The sequence below is a fragment of the Canis lupus genome, chromosome 3 (assembly GCF_048164855.1).
Source record: "Canis lupus baileyi chromosome 3, mCanLup2.hap1, whole genome shotgun sequence".
Classification (NCBI taxonomy): Eukaryota; Metazoa; Chordata; class Mammalia; order Carnivora; family Canidae; genus Canis; species Canis lupus.
The window spans coordinates 10,041,893-10,064,703 of NC_132840.1; the positions used below are offsets into that span (position 1 = coordinate 10,041,893).

General features: G+C 43.9%; 1 protein-coding gene across 28 annotated transcripts in view; it reads left to right on the forward strand.

Moving 5' to 3' along the window:
- ZFHX3 (zinc finger homeobox 3) overlaps positions 1–22,811 on the forward strand; it is a 524,735-nt gene that overhangs the window by 54,312 nt on the left and 447,612 nt on the right. For 4 of the 28 annotated variants that reach the window (XM_072817111.1, XM_072817128.1, XM_072817100.1 and 1 more), the window contains exon 3: positions 22,056–22,195. The exons of the other annotated variants lie outside the window; for them this stretch is intronic. The gene's annotated coding sequence lies outside the window, so the exon portion shown is untranslated. The remainder of the gene's footprint in view (positions 1–22,055; positions 22,196–22,811) is intronic. 28 annotated transcript variants of the gene reach the window in all.

Below are 22,811 nucleotides of genomic sequence, written 5' to 3' on the forward strand. Positions count from 1 at the left end.
TTTAGGCAAGTTATGGGACTTCTCTGACTCTCCTTTTCCCCCATCTCTGAAAGCAGGGTAAGAATAATACCTACCTTACCAACATTTTGTGAAGATTGATTAGTCCACATCAAATCTGTAACACACACTGGAGACTCTCAAAAATGATGGCCACTATTAATGTTTGTGGAATGTGTTCTTGTCAAGTGTTGATGTTTTACTGACCACATTCAGGGAATACCTGTTTCCTGTAATTGACTAGATTTACCTACGTATAGCAGCAAGGATTTAAAGAAGACCTTTAAAATATATTACTATGCAACCACTACCGCTCCAGTTTCTACTTCTTCTCTACCCCCGCCCCATCAAAGATTTGGTACCTTCAATAATAACATGCACTACAGATGGACCTGGGGCTCTATTTTCTTTTTTAAATAATTTATTAAGATACCATTGTTAAAAAGACCCTGAGGCACTCTGCTTTAAAAAGGTGGGGGAGGGATATTAAAAATGGTAAAAACATTCTTGCTGGCCCTCCTCCCTTAGTCTAAACTGAAAGGTTGATGAACAGGGAAGGAAGTTAAATGCTAGTATCTGTGCTTTCTCTGTCCTTGCATGGTGCATTCTCATAGATTTTATAAATCCATGGGGGATCGGAACAGTCCACGTCAGCAAGATCATCAGAATCCTAAGAGTCCCCCAGGGGCAATGACAGAAAGCCAACTGTCCGTGGTGCACAAAATTCACTTAAACCACACGTGGACAGTATGTGAGATTGCACATTGTGATCAATCACAAGGATTCCATTCCAGGACAGTTCAACATTTGACACACCAGGCTACTAGATCTAAGCTTGACATAAAGGCAGAATTCTTGAATGCTAAGGCAAGACACTCTCCTTTGGACCTGCACAAGATAAAAGTCCAATCTAGGTTCTCCTTAGAGTACCATTCATTCACCTGCTAGCTGCCGTCTTTGGAAGGAAGCGTGTTAGTAAAGATGGCTATCACTGGAGAAGGGGCCTATGATCTGATCTAACTCTGTCTTCATCTTCAATGTTTTAAAAATAGTGGACCCAGCTCTCCTTCTGGGGAAGTTGGGGGAGGAGATAGAAGAAGGTGGTTTGGTTGAAAGCTGACTCTTTGAGGCATGAGAAGAGGCTCATACCTGGTCTTGTGAAGTAATTGAGACATTGAGCAACAGTCATTACAGGCGTGTGTAGGACACAGGAGTAGGAAAGAGCCTATTCAGGTCTGCAAATCAGCTCATATATCATATGAGCTTCTCCTTGTTCCAGGTGGATAAGAGTAAATGTAGGGCATACACAGAACTCAAGAACAAGTAAGCCAATGGCCTATCAGAAAACTACTATATGCCAACAAAAAAAACAAAAATAATTCAAACATGAAGACCCATAACCATTTGCCCAGGCTTCTTTCTAGCCAAATGTTCCGTTTTATGTTATTTAGACAGGGCCTTTCAAAAAGACTTTGTAGGATATGGTTTCCTCAGTGGTGAGACATCTCCTCTACCTACAAGTGTCTAAGTCCCATTTCAGTTCTTTAAAACCACAAATACATGTCGAAAACTAAGATGTCAAAACTATCTAAGATGTCAAAATATGAACTTCCATAAGTTTGACAAAGGGATCAATTCCCGTACCTCCAAGGTAGGTTGGTGTAAGGTGTTTTAATAAATTAATTAATATCTAAAGCTCCAAATGACCACACGTTGCATAAATGCAATGAGACTTTAAGGAGAAGGTAGATATGAAACAGGAAGAACTCTAAGTCACAGGGAGGTGATCTGCCCCTGACTACTGCTCCCACCACCACAGACCTTGAGATCATGAACATGTCACTCAGCCTCTTAGCTTCTGTATCCCCATCTGTAAAATGACCATGCCTCTCTCAGGCTTCGAACCTTCACTGGCACCCCCACTGCTTGAGAATCAAATGCCAACTTCTTAGCATAATCATTGGAGCCTCTTGTGATATGATATGGCCTCAGCTCACTCTTTCAGCACCATCTCTCCTATACTCGCAGAGGTGGGCCACATTCTCTAGTACTGGCATATATATACCTCTCTATATCCTGCTCCCTCCACTTGGCATGCCCTCCTGCCTTCCCCTTTTTGGAAACTATCCCTCATCCTCCCAGGCCCCACTCAAATGCACCATTCCCCTATGTAAGGCTTCTTTAAATTCCATAGGCAGAGTTAGCAGACTCACCCCTAGATCCTCGGACACTTTGTTGATACTTCAGTTAGAATAATTATCTTGTTCCATAATTATTTGTTTCCACATCTGCCCCAGCACCAGATCTTAGTCAGTCTTCATAGACAGCATCTTTAAGCACACAAACCCTGTCACCATGTGTGAGCTATAGTAGATTTCTAGAAATGTTTATTAAATTTATAAATTAGTGAATTTGAGAGAATAGACCTTAAGGTAACCATCCACTTCTCTCCATCTTCGTGTCATCATCCTAGACTAAGCTACCATATTGCCTCTTGCCTAGATCACTCCAGAATGCCCTCTTCTTCTGCCTTTCTATGACCCATTCTCTACCCAGAAGTCTAAGAGGTTGTGAAAGAGTCAAATGAGACCTTATATACATGGAAGATATTTGTAAATTCTAAAAGCATATACACATATAAGGTTTTTAATTATTTAATTTTATGCCTGTCCAATTTTGATTTTTAGAATAAAAGTGATCAAGGGAAATGTTGAATTCTTTAAGATAATCGGAAGCACTCTGAGCTGTCACAAAACTGGGGCTGAGAACTACAGGATGCATGATTGTTTTCTCAAGCCTGTTCCCCATACCCAGAGCATGGAAACTCTGACTTCACCCTTTCAGTCTTCATGGGTATCCACTCCAGAAATTCTATAGTTCCTGTCAATGGCCCTGAAATTATAGAGTTCAGGTGAAGCCTCACCCATCCCTATACCTCCTATCAGTGGCCTTTTCTACTGTGTGTAATGTTGAGCATAATGGCTAATGTCACACCCATGCTAAATCAATAGGACACTTTCCTTCTGCCCACTTTTGTCACTGCATTCTCTTCTCTCTCTTTCTCCATTCTGCTATGCTCTGCCACCCACTTTCCTTATTCAGTTTCCTTTTGGGAAACTAACTTCTTGCATCTATTCTTCCCATAAAATTGACCTTATTCTTTCTTCTGCCAAAAATTGTGGCATCTTTTCATGATAAACACTATAAATGGAAGTATGAAATTGCCAGCACACTGTGATTCCAACCTTCCTAGCTACCCAAAAAAGAAGCTACTGAATCAAAATGTCCAAATCCATCTGCTTCTTTCCATCCTAGATTAAGGCACCATTGTGTTTTGTGCCTGCACCACTGCAAAAGTCTCCCTGTTTCCATTCTTCCCTCCTGTGGGTCATTCTCCATAGAGAATTCTGAAAGATCTTCTTAAAACAAAAATAAAACAAAACTGAATCAGATATATCATACCATTTCCTTGCTTAAAATCCCACAGCGTTTCCCCATAGCATATAAAATTGAGGTCAGACTCCCTAGTCCAGCCTATGACCTCTGTGTGATCTGGCCTTGACCTCCACCCTTTGTTTTTTCTCTCTTCCCTGCACAAGCAAACCCAAGACTTTGTACTATCTGTTCCTTCAGCCTGGAGTTTTCTTTCATTCCCTCCCATTACTAGCTCTGGCTTACCATTCAGCTCTCAAATTATATGCCATCTCCTCAGAGAACCTGTTTCTGCTTCCAACCTAAAGTATCCCACTGTATTAATCAGGCCAAGCAAGGTTGTGCTGTGGTAACAAACTTTCTAAAACAAACAGAAAGATTTGTCTTCTGTATTATTTTACTAGGGCTGCCAAAACAAAATGCCCCAGTTTGGATAGCTTAAACAACAGAACTTTCTTTTCTCATAATTCCAGAGACTAGAAGTCAAAGATCAAGGTGTCGGTAGGTTTGGTTTCTCTTCAGTCCTCTCTCTAGTTCACAGATGGCTGTCTTTTCACTATGTCCTCACATGGTCTTACCTTTGTGCACACATATCCCTGATGTCTATTTGTGTGTCCAAATCTCCTTTTCTTAAAGGACACCTATCACATTGGATTAGGGCCCAACGTCATGGTCTCATTTTATGTTAATCATCCTTTCAATGGTCCTATATCCAAATACAGTCAAATTCTGAGGTTCTAGGTTCATTCAACACGTTAATTTCAACAACATTATTCAGCTCATAGCAACTCCCTCATTCAAAATCTACTGAGGGTCCAGATAACTCTTCAGAGCTATTGTCCCTCCATTCTTAAAAATCCATGCTCCTACCATTTCTTTGTGCTTGTTTGTTTGCTTCCTTTGTTTTGTTTAGGTTTGGTTTGTGGGGTTTTTTTTGGGGGGGGGTTGTTGTTGTTTTAAAAAAAACAAACTCTTTTTTTAAATATTTATTTATTCATGAGACACACACACACACAGAGAGAGAGAGAGAGAGAGAGAGAGGTAGAGACACAGACAGAGGGAGAAGCAGGCTCCATGCTGGGAGCCTGACGTGGGACTCGATCCCGGGTCTCCAGGATCAGGCCCTGGGCCAAAGGCGACGCTAAACCACTGAGCCACCCAGGCTACCCGGTTTGTGTTTTTTACTGGGTTTTGTTGTTGTTGTTGTTGTTGTTGTTGTTGTTTTTGCTCCTACCATTTCAATATAAGCAACACAAGGCCTCTTCCTTGGTTGCCACAGTAGGGTTAAAAAGTTCTAGAGTATTGAGGTGGCTGTGTGGCTCAGTAGGTTAAGCATCCAACTCTTGATTTTGGCTCAAGCCATGATCTCAGGGTCATGAGGCTAGCCACACATCCAGCTCTGCACTCAGTTGAGGGGTCTGCTTCACCTCCTCTCCCTTTGTCCCTCACCCTACTTTTGTGCTTGCGCGCTCTCTCTCTCTCTCTCTCTCAGATAAATAAATAAATCTTAAAAAAGAAAAAAGTTTCACACACTGAAAATTAAATGATCCAGCCAAACAGTAATATGATTCACATCTATTCCAATTTCACTGGCCACATCATTATCAAATTGCCATGCCTTACTTCAAGGAAGACAGAAAATACAAACCTTTAAGTGCCCAGAAAAAGAGGAGAATGGATATTGGTGAATGGTAGTAATGCTTACCACACTGAAAGATCAGTCCTCCAACCTACAGCAGAAAACAGAACACTGTCAACTTGTCCATGATGATTAAAAATGGGCTGCGCCTTTTGCCTTCCAAGAATGACATTGATGTTTCAGGAAAAATCAATCTAACAATATCAAGTCCTGATTTCTCAGTGAATTTCAGAACCTTCCAACTCAATTGCTGCCATGCATATTAGTCACCTCCTGTCAACCCAGACCATTAGGTCTAGTCTCGCTACATTTGACTGCCTGCCCAATCCAAATGTTCTTGTCAGCCACTCTAGTCCCTCTTTCACTCATGTCAGAGATGTTCCCATCCATTGTACTTTCTCCTGGACTAATCTCAGCCTGAACCACTCAACCATACACTTGGACCCAAGCCATAGACCCCTGCTGAGGGAAGTCATCAAAGCAAGTGGATGTGGCCTCCCATGGAGAAATGCTGTATGATACTCTGTGATACTTCAAGGAGACTTTGTAGCTCCTGAAAAGATCTTGAATTCCCTTGTCCCAGCTTCTTAGCCCCAGGCCAGCCCATCTCTGCTATCTGCTGACGTCAGGGAGCATTGCCCATCTTATCCACCCCACTCTACTCCCACTTTCTCCACACTCCTCATTTCCCAGCTTTGAAGCTCCTCAGATCCTTCTGTGTGCTGCTTCCTGAGTTACCATTAGACATACACAGCCTCCCCTAACCTGACAAATTATGCACTCAATTTTGCCTTTCACTCAAATTACCAACCTGTTTCCCACCTTCATTTCTTAGTCAAATTTCCCGAGCAGGTGACCCATACTCACTGCTTCCAGTTATTTATTTTCTTGTTATTGCTTTACCTTTCCCACTCCTATTCTGATGAAAGATAGCCAGGGCCCTCCTCCTCCCTCACTTCCTGCAAATCTACTTCCTCCTTGCCTTTGGGAATCCCACATTTTGCTGGCTCACCCCCCCCCCCCCCACCTCTCTGACCATCTTTTCTGCCTGGTGCTCTGGAACAAATCTGGCCACTCTAAGCAGATGGCTCTCCTTCTGTCCCTCAAACAACAATGCTATTCTTAATGTCTGCATCTTTGCCCTTATTCTTCCCCCCACCAAGAATGGCTTCTCCACTCCTTTCAGGTTTCTCTCACTCTTTTCAGGTCTCACCAGGCCCTATGAAGGGCCATCCTTTCCATTAACCCTTTACTCTCAGCTACTGTGATCACTCCTCTTCTAAACCTAGAACATCTCAACCAGGCATTGACCAACTCTTTTGGTAAAAGACCAGATGGTGAATATCTTAGATGGACCATATAGGAGAAACTATTCATCTCTGCCATCTTGGGAGAAAGCATCCACAGACAAAATGTAAATGAAAGGGCATAACTATGTTCCAATAAAACTTTATAAGCACAAGTAGCAGTCTAGTTTGGACTCACAGGCAGTAATCTGCCAACCCCTGATCTAACTTGGATTTTTAGCCTTAACTTTTTTTTTTTTAAGATTTTATTTATTTATTCACGAGAGACAGAGAGAGAGAGAGAGAGAGGCAGAGACACTGGCAAAGGGAGAAGCAGGCTCCATGCAGGGAGCCTGACATGGGACTTGATCCCAGGACTCCAGGATCAGGCCCTGGGCTGAAGGTGGCACTAAGCCACTGAGCCACCCAGGGATCCCGCCTTAACTTTTTTAAATAGCATGTTACTCTGCCCATATGATCACTTTATCTTCCAACTCAATTATAAAGTCCCTGGAGGTAGAAACTCTGTTTCATACTAAGAGTATGTTGAAATATACTTAGTAAGACTCTATAAGCAGTTGTAGGTATTCAGGAAAGGGAGTGAATGAGTGTAGAGACAGGCCTTATGATGGGGAGACAGCTGGATGCTCTGTGGTTGGAGCACCCAGCAGAGCTCCCCAAACGCATTGGGAGTTCAGTATTTTCTGTTGCAATTCTTTCTAAAAAACAGTTCCCAAATCAAGGCCTGTCAAAGAAGATTGGAAACCAAGAGCAAGTCTGCCTGCACACCCAGAAGCCATGTGACATCCCCGGGTTTGCTCTGCAGTCGCGGTGGGACATCTCTAAATTTCCTCGTCACATTTCAGTATCACAGCGTTTTCCTATCACTCTTCAACCTGATGGAACTGTACATCAAGACATGCTACATAACCTTATTATTCTGTTATGGCACATTTAAATGGGGGAGTTTCTTTAAACCGAGCTGCCTTGCCATTAAATGTGTGAAAAGTATATCATAGGCTGCAAAAAACAGTAACGAAGATTCAGATGTCTTCCTTTTTTCAGTGTTTTCAGACTGATTTCATCTGTGTCCAGGCTCCCCCTATACCTCTGTGTCTTTATACTGCGCACCAGACTGGTCCCGGGGCAGGTCTCGGGGCTGCCCTCACTCTTGGAGCTGGGTGCACACGACCAGTGCCGCCTGCTTACTGAGCAGAGGCAAATCTGCCGGCACCAAGTGAAGGGAAACAAATGAACTGTGAGGGCTGGACTTTGATGCCTTTTGGTTGGGAAATCACGAGTTTTATTTCCAGCCTCTACCTCTGGGATTTTTATGTGCTTAACGATTTCGTACACTTTGTAGTTATTTTGGTCCTCAGGAGGGAACGTGAGTGTAGCTGTCATGGAAAGTTGATAGACACCAGAAGGTTTCTCTCTTTTTTTTTTTTTGCATACAGTTTACCATGCTTATGAGGAGATCCTTACCCACCGTTTTGGGGAGAGGGACAAAACTGATATTTTGTCAGTAGTCAAAATACAAAACAAAATGAAAGGTGTCTAGCAGAGTAGCAGAGGAAGGCACGTGGAGTTGCCTGCTAAGCCTGCCTCCCTGGAGGCATCCAGGAAAGAAAGTTCTGGAACAAATACATCCAAGCTGTGTTCTGCACTGGACCCTTCCAAAACAGTTGAAAAAATTGTTGGCCTGTTGGTTAAGAGCTCGTCATCTGAAAATTAGGCTTTTCTCTGTCACTAAAGTAGCGCTGGAATGAATGCTGCCAGCCACAGACTGCCTAGGTCAACAGAGAGTAACAACAATTAGTAAAATGTAAATGCTCTAGATTGAGCGCGTCCACTTACAACTATTACCTCATTTAATCCTGCCAGCAATCTGAGGACTTTGGGGACTCTTCTGCTCCCACTTTTCAGATCAGAAAACTGAGGCTCAGAGAGATCACCCAGCTACCCAGTGACAAAGCATGGCCTCCCCCCTGAGCTGTCCTGCCTCCCTGTGCTGGATTTGTTTATATAGCTTTATGAGGAAGCCAGAGAATGTTCTAGGACCCTGAGAAATATGAAGGAGTGATGTTCTTCAGCCTGAGACTCAGGAAAAGCTGGTGTTGGGAGTGGAGAGACAGAAATGTTCAGTGGTGTTTGGCTTTGCCTCTGTCCTCATACTCATCCCCGCCTGCTGGCGTCGCAGCTCCATGTCCCCCGTCCTGGGCCACAACACGAGCTCCCAGGGCCCAGGTCCCCACTGCTGGTACCTGGTCCCCGTGCACCCAGAGCCCCGGCGTAAAGCAGGCGCCAGGTCAGTGGCTGACGTAGAACCCAATCCTCTGGCTATAGGGCAATTGTCATTAAAAAAAAAAAAAAAAAAACACCAGTGACACTGCCAAGCTCATCTTTCTGCCGTGTTGTGTTTCCAAAGCAGGAGACTTTTGTGGCTTGTGAGGCCACAGACTTTATGATAATGAGATTTTTAAATAAAGCGCGGCCAACCGTAGCCACTGAGAGATGGGAAGGGGGCAGCGTGAGTGAAGGGAGCACAAATTTGGAGGGTTCGGGCGTCTACAGACGGTTTATGGCATCACCGGGACCCCGCCGTGGGCTTACACAGCCCTGTCATCCCCGCCTTTCTCTTCTGTGGGCCTTAGCCAGGCTTGCTCAACAGCTGACAGAAATCACACTTGGGTAGGTAGGAAGGGTTGTTGGGATAATATCTGCAGAATTATAGCCACCCCTCGATGTCAGCAGGGGGAAAAATTGTCCCCACATTAAAGGAGACGTGAAACCCGCTTTCCAAAGGAAATGCTCCCCACTAACTCCGAAGTGATATGATGTGGATCGGTGGCTGTCAATGGACTTTTACATTCAATAAATAAATGCTGTGTAATTTGCCACCTTCATTGTTATTAGAGTATTTTATTTAAGTGGCGGTAGCTGAGCTATTGGCTATGTGGGCAGCTCGTGCGCTGTTGATGTTTGCCGGAGCCGGGGTACTGCAGGTTCATTTGGCATGTGTTTTTTAAATAAGGAGTCATTAGCCCAATGGGCTGATTTGGATGACGGATTCCGCATCAAACAAGACTCGGTGTCTGTCTTCTGAATCTCAGGCCCTCAATTTAGACACAGAGCTGAGGATCTTTCTTTTCAGTTATTGTATCCCTGTGGTTTTTCCCTCTTCCAGACCTCCAACCTTTTCCTCCTCCTTCTCTTCTCCCTCATTTGTACTGGTTGCTAGTCTCTGTCCAGCTCTCTCTGGAGATAAAGACTCGCTTTAGCATACAGCGCGCTCTCCTTAATGCAACCGAGTTCACTCTCATCATTTTAATAGTGGACCTAAGGTATGTTGCCATGTGAACAAGCCATCATGTCACCATAGCAACCAGCCAGATTGCTGCACACCAGTCTGAGGACTGGACCTTTTTTTCCCCCCTCTCTCTCTCTTTCTCTTCCTCGCCTGGGCTCTTTCTTTTGTTAAATTTGCTGAAGTGCTCACAATAGGAAGATTCAGTCTGCTTTTTCAAGCAGGGTTTCATTTAAACCTGTAAATTGTTGTATAAACAGAAAGGCCAGCGTGGCACTAGACTTACTTTCAAAGACGACTTGATGAGGACTTTGAATGTGGACCCCACCCCCACTCTCTGCCATGCCTTGCAGTTTGATCAAAAAAGGGACGATCACACGTATTGGTGGCATTTGGACTTAACCAACCCCCCGCCCCTGAGTTTCTTCTTAGCTTCCCCCAGCAGGGACTCCATGACTCTCCCGCACAGGCCCGGTGACCATAGCTAAGCCCTCAACTACGCTCGGAAGCCCTTTGCAGTTTCTGAGCTCGGTAGGACCCGAATTAGACCCAATTAAAGATGTGGATTCTCCTTCCCCGTTCCCTATTGCCAAGTAACCTGTGCTGGCTCCAATTCCAACCGCGTGGGGAGAGCAGGGATGTTGAAAGGACAAATGATAAAGGGACATGTGTCGTGTCCGCCTGCCCATATTCATCAACGTTGCTTGGCCTCTGATGCTCCTAACCTTCTCAGCTTTGTTCGGGGAAGCATAAAGAATCATTCTCCCAGGGCCTCACATCTTTTCCCATTTTATCCCCTGCTCTCTTGTGCGTGGTGCATCTATTACCTGCTCAGTCCCCGCACATCTCTCCCCCGCCACCCCCCACCCTGACACGGCTCCCCTTCCCTTCGGCTCCTCGCCCCTTCCGTGGCATTTACTGCCGCGCCTGTGCTGACAGATGCACCGGGCATCCAGGCTGCGTGTGGGCCCGACCACAGGCTCAGCTGCAGGCCAGCCTCGGCCGGAGGGTACAATGAACTGCCCTCCACGGGCAAGAAGGACCAGTTCAGCTTTGTGCATAAAATTACAGCAAACAAGCTTCAAATAACACGGGACACTTTCATAATTGATTTATGCAGGGGCGCTGAAAGTTCTATTACCTTTTGTTTAGCTCAGGGGGCCTGACTCCATGCAATCCATTGCTGAAACTAATTACAAGATATAATTAAACTGTGACACAAAGATATTATACCGTTAGTTTACTAATGACACCGCGAAGCTGTACCACCAGCACAGGACAGTGATTACGCTTCATTTATTATTTATCCTTTTGCTAAATGAGACGCTGACATTTTCAAAAATTACTTTGAGGTTTCTTAATTGTCGGCAGCAGGATGGACTAGAAGGAGATCTCCTTCCTCTTAGTTACTTATCCAAACCTCAGAAGCATTATTAGCCAAAAGAAAAAAGAATAGGGGAGTGGGGGGGGGGGGCGCAAAAAACAGTCTCCCAATAGTAATAAGTAAAGCCTAATTGCATCTTTGGACATTTTTGAATTTTTACAAACAGCACTCCGTGGTAGACAGGGCTGCTGACCCAGGGTCTAGGTCCAGAGGAGAGGAAGCATTGTTGGGAGATTCGAGGTGACTGTTACTCTGTGGCGGGGACGAGGGCAGGTGGCCCTGGGCACGTATGGGAGGAGGCTGGGCATGAATGGCTGGAAGCTGACCCCAAGGCCTTGTCCAGGAGCCCGATTCAGGAGGCAGAAAGCAGGTAGGGCTCTGATGTTACTATTATCATCGGGCTTTCCTTTGACAGCCTTCCCCTTACTGGTTTCCCCCGACAACATACTGCATTAGCAATGCTGACATGAAAACTTCTGCATGTGAGAAAAGACAGGTCTGCTTATGGTTGGGACTAGGGCTAAGGCGGCTCTGGTTGAGCCTTTCCTATTAGCTCATCCGGGGATGAGGGGGTGGGATTTCCTCTACGGACCCACTTGCCCCAAACGGATGCTTTTGCTCCGTGGGAGGGTTTCCTGCCTCATTTTCCCTCACTGTCGGTATCGCTCTGCCTATTGTCAGACAGTGCCCTGGAGAAGACTGGGACTGGCGGCCTGGCCCAGCTTTAAGGGCCGGCATTCTCCGGGCCTGTGTATCTACCGTCCCCACTCTCTGTGTGCAGGCCTTGCTTTATTACTCTCTCTCATTCACCACATTCTCAGAACAATAAAAGATTAATTCACTGGCCGCCGCTTGATGAGTTTTTGATGCTGCGAATCTGTGCACACACGGGTGTGTCTCCTGACGGCCCTTCTGGGTCAAGCACCCTGCGAGGTACCCTGGCCCCGGATGGCCACTAACCTCTCCGTAACCCCAGTGGTGATGCAATCACAGCAACCACTGGTCGGCTTGAGACAGGGTTTAATTTCTTCTGAGTGTAATGGCATCCGGCATCTATAATTATGCTATTTTCTCTCCTGTGCTGATTAAATACGATTTACCCAGAGAGCTAAATGATGAATATTTGAGTGGAGTGTGTTGAGCCAATAGCTGGTAAAATAGCCACAATAAATAAACCTGGAGGGGGGAAGGGGCTTGGCCAGGTAGCACAGGCAGGTGCAAGTGGGGAGAAAGGATTAATGCTGAGACCAGAACAGCATCCACCCCCCCAGCACCCCACCCCAGCTTCTATTTAAAGGAAAAACAACCCCGAAAACTGGAAATCTCACCTTGAGATCTTACTGAACCTCAGCAGTAGTTAAACAATCAGACTCCCCCCCACCCCCCTCCCTGCCATCAATATCGTGGTTGGGTATTGTTTCCAGAGCCCTCCCACCATCACCATCACACTACCACCCCCACCCCCCCTTGCCGACAAGAATACTCTTCATTCCCTAGCACGGAGCTGAGAAATGAAATTCAATATCACCTCTTCCCTGACCCTGGACCCGCTCATCTCACAACTCCTGTGTTTATTAAAAAGAGGCCTGGCTTGTCTCAAGGTTCCTCTTTCTGTGTCAAAGATTCTCACAGATGGAGTGAAACGTCTGTGCTCTTCTGTTGAAAGGACCAAGAGCCTGATACCAAAACCGGTCGGGAGATTCCTGCAAGCCTTTCCCTATTCTTAGCCCAAAACACAAACAAAGAATCTTCAGCGATGGCACTTCCTTTCCCCACCCATACCATAATTTCTATGTGAGATGATGACGTGGCTGTTTGCAGCTACTGGTCGGGAAGGCAGCATGAAAGTAGAGACCTACGCGTTGCACTGTTTGGAAATACAGACATGGAGAGGATGCAAATGGAACAGTTTATCACCAAGAATTTACTGAGGTCACCAAAGTATTAGATTTAGTGAGGGTAGAGAATCTCTAGCAAGTATATGACAAGGTCCTTTCTTTCAAGGCACATAGAGTGTTATTCGGTAAAAAAAAAAGATTCTATACACATGGGACCATTTGAGAACAATCCCAAAAGCAACTCCTGAGTATCAAATTAAAGGATAGTGATGACATAAGTCACCTGAGGTCAGAGGCGGAATAGGTCATTGTGTGTTGGGGGACAGCAGTGCCCACATGGTGACCCTTAAGGTGGGTGGAAGCTAGGGCATGAGAGTGGATACAGGGAGGGACGAAAGGAGAGGCCAGAAAGAGAGGCAGCAGGTGTCTGTATAAAAAGCCCAGTGTCGGGGATCCCTGGATGGCTCAGCTGGTTTAGCACCTGCCTTCAGCCCAGGGCGTGATCCCGGAGACCCGGGATTGAGTCCTACATCAGGCTCCGTGCATGAAGCCTGCTTCTCCCTCTGCCTGTGTCTCTGCCTCTCTCTCTCTCTCTCTCTGTGTGTGTGTGTGTGTGTCTCTCTCTGTCTCTCATGAATAAATAAATCTTTTAAAATCTTTGAAAAAAAAAAAAAAAGCCCAGTGTCCTGTTGCCTTTAGACTTTATTGCTTAAGACCCCGCACTTTCTACATATCCAGTTTGGCTTTGCTAAGTGGCACTCACTGATGCTTGAGGTTACACTGCAGTGGGAATAAGGTGCACACTGGGAACCTTCCCCTGGGGTGAGAAACCTACTGTCTCTGATAGAACACCTAGGGCTTGCGTTGGTCTAGAAGCTCCTAAATTTGTTTGCTTCTTCATATCTACTTTCTTTGTGATGAAGCATCCGAGAACAGGAGAGACCAGGGCCCAAGAGCCTCTCACGGTAGACAGGCCAGGGTGGGCCAGCTGTTCATGGCCGCCTGAGGCTGGACCTGGCAGGGGTGGCCTGGGCAGCAGCTCTGGGCGGTGGATGAGGTTGTGTCTCACCTATCTTTGACTTTCAGGCTTTAGCATCTCCTCCTTTAGCGCAACACCTTCCTCCTTGCAACTCCCACGGGGGCTGCAAATGGATTTAAAAGCTTCTCTTACATATAACTGTAAACGGGAAGTGAGCGGGCAATGACATCCTCATAGGGAAATATTCTTTGAGCATATGTTGGTGCATACAAAGAAAATACCATTTCCTTAGGCACTTTGCGTTTGTTAGTCATTTTGCTTTCCTTCCTTCTTTTGCTAACCTTGCTTTTTTCTTTTTTCTTTACTGCTGAAGGCTCATATAATAAAACCATTGTATTTCTGTTTGGGTCTGTTTCAATGCTTTTTTTTTTTTTTTCCCCCCCGATACCTGGTCCCATGGCATGTTTTTGTGCTGCTTTTGTCTGTTTTGTCTTTTTGTTTGGAAATTACGCAAAAGATGAGCCACCAAAAGAGAACACACTCTGGATGGTCTAAAGAGAGACTAGTATTAATGAAAATCTGGCAAAAGTGAAATTTAAACTGAGAATATCAAGAGGGTTTTTTTTTTTCTCTCAGCGAAGGCTTTAGTAAACCAAAACGTAGAAATGTTATCACAGGAATTGCTGAAACCAGGGAAGACTCAAAAAGCTTTGGAAAAAGAACAGTGCATGCACATGCTTCTGCTTTTTCATCAAGTAGAGACCAAGAGGAAATTTCATGTAGTTGGATTATTTGAAACATCTGGGTGGTGTTTAGCCATAATTCAAACACAAATTATCCAATGAGTGTGGAGGGTAGGGGTAGCAATACAGTCTCCTCTTATTGAAAAGCATTAAATATTCAGTGACTTCTTTTTCACTTGAATCAAATGGTAGCAGGAGGAAGCAAAGGTATTGGATCTTTTTGTCTTTAATCTGTTGATTATTGAGAAATGTCCTAAAGTGATGGAGGCTATCTGGAAGGGGTAAAAAGGCCACTTGGTAGAGGGAGGAGCCCAGACATGACATCTTTTCTCCCCAGCCAGCTCTTCCTTTTCCTGCTTCAGGAGGTTACCTCTACTAGTCTCCTAATGTCATGTCACCCAGTCAGGCAAACATGCCACAACTGATAGAACAAATAGCTCCAGAGAACTTCACATAGAAACTCAGACTATATAGCCGGCTGGTCAGTTTCCATGCTGGCTTGGCCATCTATTAGTTGAGTGGCTTTGAGCAAGCCCTTTGATGTCTGAGTCTCTGTTTTCTCATATTAAAAATGAAGATAATGATTGTACCTACCTGCATTGGTCAGGGTTCTTTAGAGAAACAGAACCAATGTGGTGTGTGTGTGTGTGTGTGTTTAGAAAGAGGTTTATTATAAGGAACTGGCTCACATGATTATAAAAGCTAACAAGTCTGAAATCTGCAGTGTGGGCCAGCAGGCTTGACAGCAGGAGAGCCAAGAATATAGTTCCAGTCCAAAGGCCAGCAGGTGGATCCCCAGAAGAGCTGATGGTATAGATAAAGTCCAAACACAGTCTGCTTGAGAATCCCCTCTTTCCTGAGGAGGCTAGTTTTTTTTTGGTTCTGTTCAAGCCATCAACTGATTTGGTGAGGCCCATTCACATTATGGAGAGCAATCTGCCTTATTCAGAGTCTACTGATTACATTTGTTGATCTCATCCAAAATCACCCTCGGAGTTGACACATAAAATTAATCAGCACACTGCTTCATAGGGCTGCTATGTGTCCCTGACACATAGTATGTGCTGTATAAGTGTTTGTGCCATTACCACTATGACTGTGATGACAGTGAGAATTATTAGTAGCTGTTACTGATACCACTGTGGAGTCTAATATACCAGGTTTCAAAACCCAGATCTACCATGTGAGAGTTTGTGATCTGAGCAGGGGCTTCAACCTTCCCAAGTCTGCACTCCCTCATCTGTAAAATGAGGATAAAAAGAAGAAGGTGTATTAAACAAGTGTATGTAGGTACAGCATTTGGAATTGTGTTTGACACATGGTAAGCACTACACAGTGTTTGCCACTGCAGTTAATATAATGATGCTGATGAATATCACCATGATTAGCAGTGCACCAGAATCTGACACATTTCTGGCCTCGGACAAGATCCTCAAACCCTCTCCCCTGCCCAAGGCTCATCTATAAAATGGGGATACAGGCGTAGCATTTTGAACTATGTTTGATTTTAGTAAGCATTATAGGGGTGTTTGCTACTATAGCCATGATGATGATAATGAGCATTGCTATAATTAACATTGCTGTAGAACTTGATACATTTATTAGGTGTTGCTTTGGACAGGGTCCTAAACTTACCCCAGTCTGCATTTTCTCACCTGGGAAAGGGTGTTAAGTTGAAAGGAACAAGTTAGAGCGTGGGTAAGCACTTGGCCCCATTCCTGGCCCATGGCCCATGGAAAGCATTCAGTGAAAGTTGGCTGTTGTGCATTTCTTTATGCATCAAGCACCAGGTCCTGGGAACACATTCATAGCAGCACTACTGTCTCATTTTCTCAGCTCTCTGTTCACTCTATAGCAACCCTGATGCACTGTCACAAAGTCAGTGGTGGGGACCACATGATGTCCCAAGTTAGCCACCCTATTTTCGTATAACTCTTAGATTTAGAAGAGTTTTCTTTTCTTGTTTGGAAATTATGTGAAAGAAGATAAGTTATCAGTTAATATCAGTGGTTAGTGCTAGCTCTGTGGTCTGGGCCCATGCAGAGCGCATTTGTCCCTCTCCGTGTGACAGCCCACCAAATATTTGAAGACAGCACTCACTTCTCTCCTAAACGTTTTTGTCATCAGACTAAACATCTCTATCTCTTTCACCCTTTTGTCACATAACACAATTCCCAAGCTCCTCACTTTATTGATTGCTCTCATCTGGACCTACTCCAGGCTTTCAGTGGTCACCCTAAAATATGTCATGTGGACTGTATTCAGCCCTCCCGATGAGCACACTTGCCCTACAGAGGACTGCTACCTACCTCATCCTCGTACAACCTTAATTTATTAAGATGTCATAGGTTTGCCATAGTTCTTTTAGCAATCCCTTCTGGCCTCTCCTGTTTTATTTTAAGCTTTAACTGACTGACACCATTTATACATGGACTGGTCATAAGCAAGACTGTCCTCCTCCTGCCTTTGATAATTGAAGCTTTGAACCTATGTGTGCATGTCTCACAGTCCAGTTATATTTGATCTTGTTAAGAGTAGCCAGTATTTCAAACTACTGAGATGTTTGACAGACAATTATTATATTTTTATTAGAAAATGATTTTGTGCTTACTGCAAGATATTTGGGAGATACAGATAAGCGCAAAGATGAAAATAAATATCATTTATTTCTCACCATCTAGAAATAACTATTGTTGGCGTTTTGGTAACTTCCCAGACCTGTTTCTTGTGTTGGGTATATGTGTGCACTTGTCATTACAAACTTGGGGTCACATCATATATAGAGTTTAGATCCCTCTTTTTTTCATTTAATATTAACCAGAAATTTCTTACATAATGAAATTATATTTGGAAATCTGAACGCAAAGTACATCCTGTGGACATTTGGATATTCCATAATGTATTTGACCATTGCTATTGTTGGGAATAGATTATTTCCAAGATTTTGGTATTAGAAATAATGCTTCAATGAGCATCTTTGTCTATATCAGGATTTCTCAACCTCAGCACATTGACATTTGGGGCTGAGTAATTCTTTGTTGTAGGTGCTATTCTGTGCTTTGTAAGATATTTAACAGTATCTCTGGCCCCTACCTACTAGGGGTCAGGTACATACACCTGCCCACCAAGCTGTAATGATCAAACATGACTCCAGACATTGCTAAGATTCTCTTAGGGTTAAAATTGCTCCCCCTCCCAAGAGAGAACTACTGGTCCCTGTCTCTTCAGCTGAATGCAAAGGAAGGAGGACAGTGCACACAGCCTATCCCAACTGCAAAGAGTAAGGACTACATTGTTAATGAATTTTAAAACAATTAATAAAACCAACTGAAAACTTACCCATTTGTTTTATCATCATCATGTCCCAATAATGTCAACAATGAAAATTTCCTTCCTACTAAGGTAGAATGCTCCTGTTTCTCTTCCATCACTACCACCCTCAATAGTTTCGCCATTGTCCCTTTTTTAAAAAAAAGTCCCAAAGCACACTGTTTATGTTCCGCCAAAGTTAGAGAATTTTAACAACACAGCTTTCTGGGTGAATTTTGCCTATATTTTTGCTTATAGCTCTCTTGTCGCAGATTTCAGACCCACTGGGGACAGAGCTAGGAGATACTTGCTCTACTCACAGTCGTCTCGTCCCTCTGTTGGGTACTGTTTTCTTACTGGATCAAGTTCAAGGAGCCTTACTCCCTCTTCTCTTCAGGTGTGTTCTCTCTCTGGTTCTTGGAAACATATGCCTGAGGGTTTTGGGGCACTTCCCTAGTTTGCTAAAATATGCTTTCGTTATAATACTCCTCTGTTTAAAAATTATTTTCATTGCCTTTATTTCCTGCCAATCAAGTGTGAATACTGCTTTAACCTGCCCCCTCCCAGACCATCAAACTGAATTTCCCACAATCCCTTGACAGGCCACGTCTGTTGCATAGACCCAGTCTCTGTGCTGCTCCAAGAGCAGACACTAGACTTGGTGGCTTCACCTATGTTGCTCCACTTCCTTGGAATGCCCTTCCTGTTTCCTACACAAATCCTACACACAGGAAACCTTTCTTGGGCTCTAAATCTCTCATTGATATTCTGCTTCTCTAAGCTCTTTCTTAAGTGATTTGTATCTTATCATATCATTTAGTATCCCTTGGCACTTAGCTTACCCATCTATGTATTTCTAATTATTTTAGTAACTTAGTCTTTTTTTCTTTTTCCTTTTTTAAACTGTGAATTATGCATACTAGTTTCCTGGTGTTCATTTCCCATCTCTCTCTCACTAAGCTGCTGCTGAACTTCAGTGGTCAGAAGTAACTCATGAAATTGTTCCCATTCTAGTTTTTTTTTTTTTTTTTAAGATTTCATTTATTGGTCCAGGGGAAACATAGAGAGCTATGGAGAGACATAGGCAGAGGGAGAAGCACGCTCTTTGTAGGAAGCCTGATGTAGGACTCAAACCCAAGACCCCAGGATCATGACCTAAGCCAAAGGCAGACGCTCAACCACTGAGCCACCTGGGTGCCCCAGTAACTTAGTCTTATCTCAACAATTAGAATGTCTTACCCTTGAAAATCTTCTCGAAAACAAGTCTATAAATATTCAATAAATAGCTGCTTATAATTCGCTCTGTTCCAACATTACTTAACTTCCTCATTTCCTAGCTTAGCTCTATAAAATTCAGTGCAAGAATTAAAAATATGTGTTTGAGTCATTCAAATATCTTAATTTAACCTTAAAATTAAATTTTTAAACTTAAATTTAAAATTAAAATTAACAAGCTAGACATCCAAACCTAAATTTCCAAAAAAGTCCCAGAGTTTTCCATCCCTTATCTATCTGGTAAGTATTTTCTGCAGGCATCAAATGACCCGTAACTATCTCTAACAGTTCTAGCACCCATCCGCTGGCCCCTTTGGTTGTTTATATCCTTCAGCTTTCAAAGCCAAGCCACCATTTAGCACAGATTGCAGAAATCATGGGAGCTAGCAACTTCGCTGGCTAGAGTGCTGGCTCTACAGAATCAAGAAACTTCCTAAATTTTCTGTTTAATGTTCCCGTAAAGGTAATTACTAACCTTCTGGGTACCTGGTACCCATTTCCAAATGTCATCCCACAGTTCATTTTACATGAAAATAATACCTAATACTTCTTGTCATTTCCCCCAATTTTTCAAACTCTGAACTTTTAAGAAATTATCATCATTGCATTATGAGGGGGAGGAAATGAGGAAAAGTTTAAAGTTGAATTTTTAACAACCCAGAATACCAAGAAATCAAAAAGATGCCGTAGGAGGAGAAAAGATGGCCAAGGTGAGAAGGGAAGAAGAGAAGGATCTTGCATCTAGGTTTCACTTGATAGTCAGCATAGTGCTTTTGTGTCTCCATCTGTAGGTCCTGTTGCCATACTGCCATCGCCAGTCACAGGGGTGCCCAGAGAGCATACTGGAACAAAATAAAGTTAACCTTGACTTGGTAACTGGCACAAGAGATTCAAAGGGCTGTCCTAGAAGAGACCAAATTCTATTCTGAGGATATGTTTTTGTAGAAAGAAGCAGATTTTCCAGTTTCAGAGAAACAAGAGAGTTCTTTTAAGTCCAGCCTCCAAAAGCTCCTTGACCAACAACCTTCCACACTCACTGTCCTCTTGGGGTCAGCCCAGATTGATTTAGTGATTAACTCCAACATTTTTCTGGCTTCTCCACTACACCAGCACATTTCAGGTTTCTAAATATAGGTCAACCCAGGCAATTAGGAGAGAGCTTCTGTTTTTGAAAGGTATTCAGCAGGCAGAAAGCCCAGTTTACAAATGAGTGATCATGTTTGGCCTCAGTTGACTTGACTGACAGGGACTGCTATATTCTCAGTGATGTGTTGGGATATATGAGAAACTTCCACAATTATTACATCAAAGACTATATTAACCATAAGAAACTTTACTTTCCCATCAAAAAGTGTATTTGTCACTGACCTTTATTAAGCACCTTCATTTTAGGTTTTGCCAGTTTTGTGATCTTGCTGCTCCTGTTGAATTGGAGAGAAACTGGGGTTATGTTGAGGGAACCCACAGTTCCACTTACCAGTTGGTCATGAGTAACTTAATCAGCAAAGGTTTCAATATGGTTTCCACCTCACTCCACACCCTTCTCTCCGTACTACCCTAAACTGGGAAATTGATCTCACTGCCTTGGGAAGCTAGAGATGATAATGTGGCCTTGACTCTGGCTGGGTAGGACATTATTTAGGAGGTCACCACTCCAGGCCAGTATTCTGCATAAACGGTCAGAGTCCATTTGGATGAGGCCTTGCAGCCTATCACTGCTGGACCCCAAAAGTCAATGGCCCCAGATCTGACCCTAAAAGAGAGTCTCAATGAGGCACTCTTGTCATTATCCCTAAATGAGATGATCATTTCATTTTGGAGAATTAGAAGTATTAAATGTGAATATTCAAACTACCACAATTTTTGAAGCTCCATCTTGATATTAATTTTGGAAAAAAAAAAAAACATATGTAGACCCAAGAACAAAATATATGGGAACAAAGGAACACATGGACCCTCCCCTGGGTTTGGAGCCTGCATATACATGTTAGGGAAGGAGAGCAGTACTGTGCACATAAAAACTTGGTTAAACCTAAAACCTTGTTCAATGTATGGTCCAGCAGTGTCAGCAGCATCTGAGAGCCTGTTAGAAATGCAGACTCTCAGGACCCCCAGACTTACCGAATTTGCATTTTAAGATCTCTAGGTAATTCCTATGCACTTTGCAGTTGGTGAAACTCTGATCTAGAAAGCCACCAAAGTTTGGGTTTGGTCATCAGACTAGGATTATGTGGATTTCAATGCGCATAGATAGTAGCTAGGACTATACATTGTTCCTGTCAGGATACTAACTACATTTTCCCCTCTCTGAAGAGGAAGCAGCATACAAAATGAAATAATCTACCATTGTGAGATGTTAACATATCAAAGTCATATTTTCTTTCTTCCTTTCCTGTGCTCTCTCCCACTGTAATGGATATGGCTGGCACGTTAGTAATGCAGAAACTTCCTGGGACATGGGACTTTTCAAAGGGGCGGAAATTCCTGGGCATTGCGGTGGTGAATTTTGGCTTCAGCACTGCCAGAAGGTTTCAAGTTGCAGAGATGATAAAACATACCCGGCCATGTGGGCGCTCATTTCTAGCTGGGCAGAGACATGCGAGTCAGTGAAATCTGGGAGTCGACTGATTATAATTCCTAAGCTATAGTAGCGTCTTTCTTCCTCATCTTTAGCTTTCAGACTGCGACAACTCATCTTAGATGTCATCTCTAGACTATTTCTGATTCCATTGTCCTCTTTTCGTGGACCAGCTGCCTAGAATCTGACCAGGGCAGCAACAACCTAGCTGAGCCTCAAAACTAATTTCCATTGCCCTCCCTTGCCATGAATTATTGACTCAGGATGGGCTTTCCTCTCCTCCAACAGCTTTGCCTGGTAGAAACCCCTTTCTCCGACCACCCCAGGTGAATTGCTTCCTTCTTGAGGACTCTGAATTGCCTGGCTTATTCCTCCTTCCTCCCACCTAGTCACTGTGGTCACACTGGCGGCTCCTCCACAATTGTGAGGTAAGCTCCTTCCTGCCACTCTTGGGCCATTTTTCCTAGGCTGCCCTTTTTTTTTTTTTTTTAATTTTATTTTATTTTATTTTATTTGTGGTCTCTGTCATTCTGCCGGGGCAAGGGGGTAAAGAGATCTGACACTAAGTGCGGGGAAATGCTGAATCTGGAATCTATCTTCCAGACGGCACAAGAATAAAAATTCATGGCAGGACAGCAGCTGCTGACACACTCCCAAAGACATATTGCAGGTAGCATTATTTATTGTGGCAAGGAGTTCATAGAAGTGCTACCTCAAAGCACCCTGAGAGATCCTGAAAAGCCCATCTCCCATCACGTGAGGCAGATTTATGGGGGCTGCTCTTAGAGAGGTCAGGCGGTGCGGCTCAGGACGCGGCTCCTTCCAGAAAGCCTGGATTCCCTTAACATATTCAGTGCAGTTTGATTGGTTCAAAGGAGGGCTTGAGTCTGTAATGTTGACCATAAAATTGCAGTGACACGCTGCTTTAGATAAGAGGGCTGGAGGAAGGGGGCAGGGATGCAGCCAGCACAGGCAAGACCCGAGCATGCGTTCATATTTTAGGTTAATGTGCGGGAAGAGGATGGGGGATGGGACCGGGCGGAT